Below are 6000 nucleotides of genomic sequence, written 5' to 3' on the forward strand. Positions count from 1 at the left end.
TCCAACATCAGCATGATTGACTTCAGGGGCAAAAAACGTGGTTTGTACCATACCTCTAAATAAAAAATAGCCTGTCCTCTTAAACTAAAGCAGTGGTAAGAAACTGTAAGAAATACAACTTTCTCATGAACTAGAGAGGCAGAACCAGGGCAAAATTAAAGTAACTAATCTTTCAAATAACTTTTCTTCAACATTACATGAGTTTTACTTCAATCAATCTAGTCCCTAATATGGATCCCTGGGATGTCAAATAGGTCTGATTTTTGCTTTCCACTCAAACTCCTATGCCTTTGACTGTTTCTCTCAATAGCGGTGGAAAAACACAACTTCTGCTGTCTCACCCTTCAGCTGGAGTCATTTTCTCTGGAATGATCCCTCCCCTGCCTCTCTCCAGTATGGATTTGCCCTCACAGCCTTGTGACACAATGCTTGTTCACCAGGTGCATTTTTAACTGTTCTTCAGAAATCAAGAGCTACACCTGCTGTCTGAGGTGGTCTGAATTTTCTACTCCTTCCATTGCTCCCTCCCTGAAAAGTAAGGTTTTGATCATTCCCTTGTTCTTTGGCTCCCAGCTTCTTTCATGTCAGTCTGAACATATTCTCACAGTGCCTCTTTATACGTTATGATGTCTAACTGGAGCATCTCAATAGGATTGGAAAAACTGCCTTAACACAAGGAAATAGCCTAATTATGATCATCATCATTTCCATTCCTGCTACTTGCAAAATTGGTCCTGGGGTGACAGTCCCATTCTATTTGACACACATACACAAAACATTCAGCCAAAAGACCACCTCTGTTCAAGAGGCTGTAAAAAATGGGTTCCGAAAAATCACTCTAGGTTCTTCTTGATTTAAAGGAAGATGTCTCATTTATTGAGACATTGGTATTCAGGCTTTCTCCTGAATTTTTTAAACTTCTAAAAGCAAATTTATATCCGTTTCATGAAAAACAGAGCAAACATCCTCCTACATGCATAAAAAAAGGTAACATAAGGCTGTAAAGGTACATAGAAGAAAATGAAGGAAACTGAGTGTACACACACATGTAAAAGTTATTCACATAAAAGCTAATATTTACTTCCAAATCCCAATTCCATTATGACCATAATAAAACAAACCTAGGTACAGATATCTATGAGACACAGGCCACAAGTGTCTCTTAATACCTGCTGCCCACAAAGCACAGTAATACAACTCTTCCAGTCAAAGGAAGTGCTGGGCTTAAACACCTTCAGAAAAAAGCACCCAAATTTCATCTTAGTAATACAAAACAAGAGACTTATTTTTTCCTCAGCATTCACCCTGCCATGATATTGGTGAAAAAGACTGAAAAATTAAAAAAAAAAAACAAAAAAAACTTCAAAAGTATTGAAAAACCAGAAACTGTCTTCATAATGTGGCAGCTAAATTATGAATTAAAATCATTCCATTATTATGCCACACAATTGGGGCCTACTGGGGAAATTTTGGCATGAATTAAGAGTTGTACTAATACAATTCTTGATTTCTCATACTTAAAATTCTCCCCATGGTGATTATGGTAAGAATAATAATAATAATGTGTAATAACAGTAATTAATGTAATTAGTTCATTAAAATGATGATGACTATTAACACTAAAGGTCATAAATTAAGACAAGACCTTCTCTGAACATTAATAGAGATGAAATATGTTTTCCTCTGCACAGTGGACAAGGCACCAGCTGCTTCTTTGGTGAAAAAAATAGCAGGATGATTATCTGAAGATCCAAATGGGAGTTTCTTTCACTACCCACTGTGGAGGTTGAATATCAATGACAAAAATAATTTTTCTTCAGCTGGAAAGGGAACAGTCACAGCCCACTGCAGAGGAAGGAGAGCTTTTCATTTCCCAGTTCAAGGCCTATGACGTGGCAGCACTTCCCCTGCCCTACTGTTCCTCCTTGGTCCCCTTCCTCGTAAGAAACATCCATGTGAAATGCTATATTGATCACTAAACTTTAAACAGTACATTTGCTTGCTCTCTATAATACATTTATGGTGTTTCATTCATGAGCTTTTGGGTATTTATTTGTATGCATTAACTCTACCTATGTGAAACATCATATATGATAATAAATACGTATCTTGGTATGTGAAGGTGAAAACCTTGTGCAAAGTTGCAGAAACATATGATAAATCAATTATTTATATCCTTTTTATTGCCTTACTGGCCAGATAATTCTGTGTTCCCTGGAGCTTTAGCATTCCAATCCAGTGAACAGATTACAGCATCCATCATTTGCTTGAAATTCACATGCCAAATAAATATTTCTTCCATCTGCCTCTAATGTGAAATGTCACCTCTTTTCTGCAAGCACTGGTATGATTCAGTCTTGAAAGAGCTCCAGGTTTCCCTGCTGTAAAAGCTTCAGAGTCTAACCCAGGCCAAGGAAAATGATGCCATCAAGACAGGACATTCCAGTGCCCTGCTCACATCTACTCCAAGGCTTTTGAAGAACCCAAATCATCTTCCTTGAAAACAGGGAATTCACATACAAAGTATTTTGTCAGAAATACATATGACTGCAATCTGTCCTTTCCTGGGTCTCCTAGGAAAATGTATTAGTGCAAAATGCCACTACGTGAAGCTCTCCATGGAGGTTAGCCTTGTGTACCCTAAATATTGCCTTCGTCTTCACAGCCCAGGGCCAGCTGGAAAATGAGATCCTACAGGGAACAGCAAGACACAGAGAAGAGCAAAGTGGAACCTGTAGAGAGATTGTGCCAAATGACAGAATTTGTAGAGATCACAGAAGAAAGGTCACAAAAAAATGAAGTCCTCTATGGCTTCTGGGTTAGCAGACCTGTAGTTGACTTCAAGCCCAGGTGACCATTTAGCCTGTTTACACAAGTTATTTAACACTGTCACAGAGGGTTTGATTCTTTCATAAACAAGTATTCTATTCAGAAACTATGTTTACTGTATCCTGACTTGCATCCTTCACACATTTCTACTGGTAAGCTTCAAAAATGGGCGTTCTATTAATAGACAGACAAAGGCCTCCTTCCCAAAGCAGCCCCTCTGTAACATGGCTACTCCTTCACCAGCCTCCCAGATAGGTGCTTTGGGATGATAAAATTTTGAATTCACTTACTTTGTAATTTCCTATCCTAACAATTGAGGTTATGTTGGTTGATACAGACATGAGTGAACCAGAAATATGACCAAACTCTACAATCTCCTTATCCAAAAATATAACATGATAAAAAGAAATCATCTAAAAACTTGTAAGGAATTACAACAAAATTGCAGCTGGGAAATGGCATCTGATTTTGCTTTCAAATATAAACCCAGAGAAGGCACAAAACAGGTAACTCTCAAAGTATGATAATTAGTAAGAATTCATGGACACTGTCTAGGCATGGATTTTTTTTTTTTTTTAATGTCCAACTTCAGTGGCAGTCTTAAGTTAGAAAAAAAATGGTTATTTTCTATGCATTTTTAAATGAAATAATGAATAATTCAATTTTAAGGAAGGAAGCATAGGAAGAATTGACTCAATCTTTCCTTTTCACTGTATTATTTATGCTTTATTTCCATAAGAGGTAAACCTCTCTTTAAAGAACTAATACTTCTAGAATAAAATTACAAAATCTCAAAACATTTTTCTAGGACTGAGTCTCATTTTGTGAAATAAGCTTGATAAAAAAAAAATAGGAAAAGACAAAAAAGCCTAACATTTTAATAAGGAACAATAGCAGTTTTGGCCAAAGAGTTAGAGACTATTAGCAGTTTTCTTCCTGTGAGCTGTTCTATTTACAGGAAGAAAAATGCTGGTCTGTGGAAAATAGGAAAAAATCCCAACCTCTGAAAAAACACAGAACTTGTAAGTATTCTGCTCTATGCCATCATTTTCCTTGGCCTTACCCTTCCCAAAGCCTGGGTGCTATTAGAAAGGTAAAATGAGATGGAGGCAAATGATTTCTTCTACAATTCATGATTGCTTTTCACTCTGCTTTATATTGTTCTTAATAAGCCAGCTACAGTTCATGCTCCATATAGAGTGTACTACAGTTCTTCCTTGTAAAGAAACTCAATAATTATGAGAGAAAAAAAAATCTCCCTCTCCCTCCAAATTATAAGCAAATTGTTATAGGTCTAAAGATCTTGCTTCCAAAATAATGGCTTTGGTATTCACTCTTTTATTTTCCTTCCTTTTTTTTTAGTTTTCTTTTTTTGTGTTATGGGTCATGTTTTCAACTTCTCTGGAACAATGAGAAGCAAAAACAAATATAGCACTTTAAAAAATGAAAGCTGGCTCTTGCAAAATACTACCAGCCTGGCAACTGGAGCTTTATAAATAATATCAAATATTGCAAGGAAATAAAAACTGAGAAAATAATTGTTAGAGAACATTAAAGACAAACTGCCTTAGAGAAAAATTTTGTCAGCAAAACTAAGAAGTTGAAGAGGACCAACCAGCCTCTTCCTCTTGTCTCACAACCTGCACTTGTAACTTCATGGTTATTCTTGGGATTTGCAAGCTGGTCAGCACTACTTGCAAGCGTACAGAAAAATTACAGAACCTTGTTCAAGGTCCTATATTTTTAACTCTGGTATTTTCTGTCTGCATCTTCAAAAAAATACTAATATCCAGGAGAGATATTGATGAGGTCTAAAAATCTTACCAAAAAATACCTGTGCTCACTTGGAGAATTTTTACCTCCATGACACTGGATACACAGGTATCTTTTACTGGAAAAAATAAATTCACTGAAAGTTTATGCATAAATAGATTTCACTTACATCTTTGTAGGTACAGTGCCCTCACTGATGTTACAAAGACAACAGAATGTTACAGAAACAACAGCAAGAGCTGATTATAACACCTTCAACACCATGATTTCCTCCTTAAGGCACCCATATCTTAGAAACACTGCTGGCAGGTTTCCCTTTGTTCATCGTGTTCCTGCTGAGTCCAGATGTTTGCCTTTGCTCCACTCCAGTCAGAAAAATCATGAAAGGTTTCCTGATTTGCTCATGGGCAGAGCTGTGTAAGCACAGCTGGTCCAGCCCAGTGACACAGAGCCTCTGGCCCCAGGGAGGAAGGAGAAATAACTGCCGAGCTCCATTCCAATGACTGCCAGTCACAATTCTGCTGTACCTTTGAGTGAGGAGCTGAAACACTTCTGAGCCTGTCTGGATCATCTGCATCACTTCAGATCACTCAGTGCAGGCCTGTGCCATCACAGCTACACTACACTTTTACTGGGTAGCTAGACCATCCTTCTTCTATCCCATTTAAAAATATTGCCTTCAGTCAGGACTTCAACATGAATAAGAATCTGGAACCCATGTGCTAAGAATTTACAATGAATTAAGGTTTTTTAAGATGCAGGTGCTCAGCACTTTCTAAGAATCTTGGAAGGATACTCAGGGTAGGTACTTCTGAGCACAAGGCAGTTCAAAGTCAGTGGTCAGAGTTTAACCCCTTATCTCTCATTTGGAAAAGTAATGTGGTGAGGAGTTGTCATATTCCACTGCTGGAGCTGCAGGGATCCTTGGCACACAATTTCATGGCTAAAGCACGGCCAGCACAGGCACCTCTGGGGCTCCTGCACCAGCCCCATGTTCCACTGCACTCCCTGACAGCTCAGCCCATGCAGCATGTTCAAGGAAAGTCTTTGTTAGTTTAATTTCAGGGCTGAGCAGGTGATTCTTTCAAGTCTACCAGTTCCTCGATTTTACTGTGTGCTATAGGTGCAATTCTTTGTTGATTCCGCTCAGACAGAGAAGGAGAACACCTCAGCTAAGGTCTGCTTCTTGGCCTAGTGACACTCACAATTAGATTAAGTTCTGATGTTTGGCTGTCAGAATTCATTCTATTAAAGAACACTGAGTATAAATTGCATAGTTGTGTCACTAATGATAATTTTTTTTAATGAAACATTTTTACATATAAAAAAAGTTAAAAAAAAAAATCTGCATTTTCTCTGGCTTAAAACCAAAACATGAGTTATTTCTCCTGCACTAGA

Source organism: Corvus kubaryi, unplaced genomic scaffold, assembly GCF_017639235.1.
Source record: "Corvus kubaryi isolate FWS band 111438036 unplaced genomic scaffold, C.kubaryi_AGA036_p1.0 37270, whole genome shotgun sequence".
In the NCBI taxonomy this organism is placed as follows: domain Eukaryota; kingdom Metazoa; phylum Chordata; class Aves; order Passeriformes; family Corvidae; genus Corvus; species Corvus kubaryi.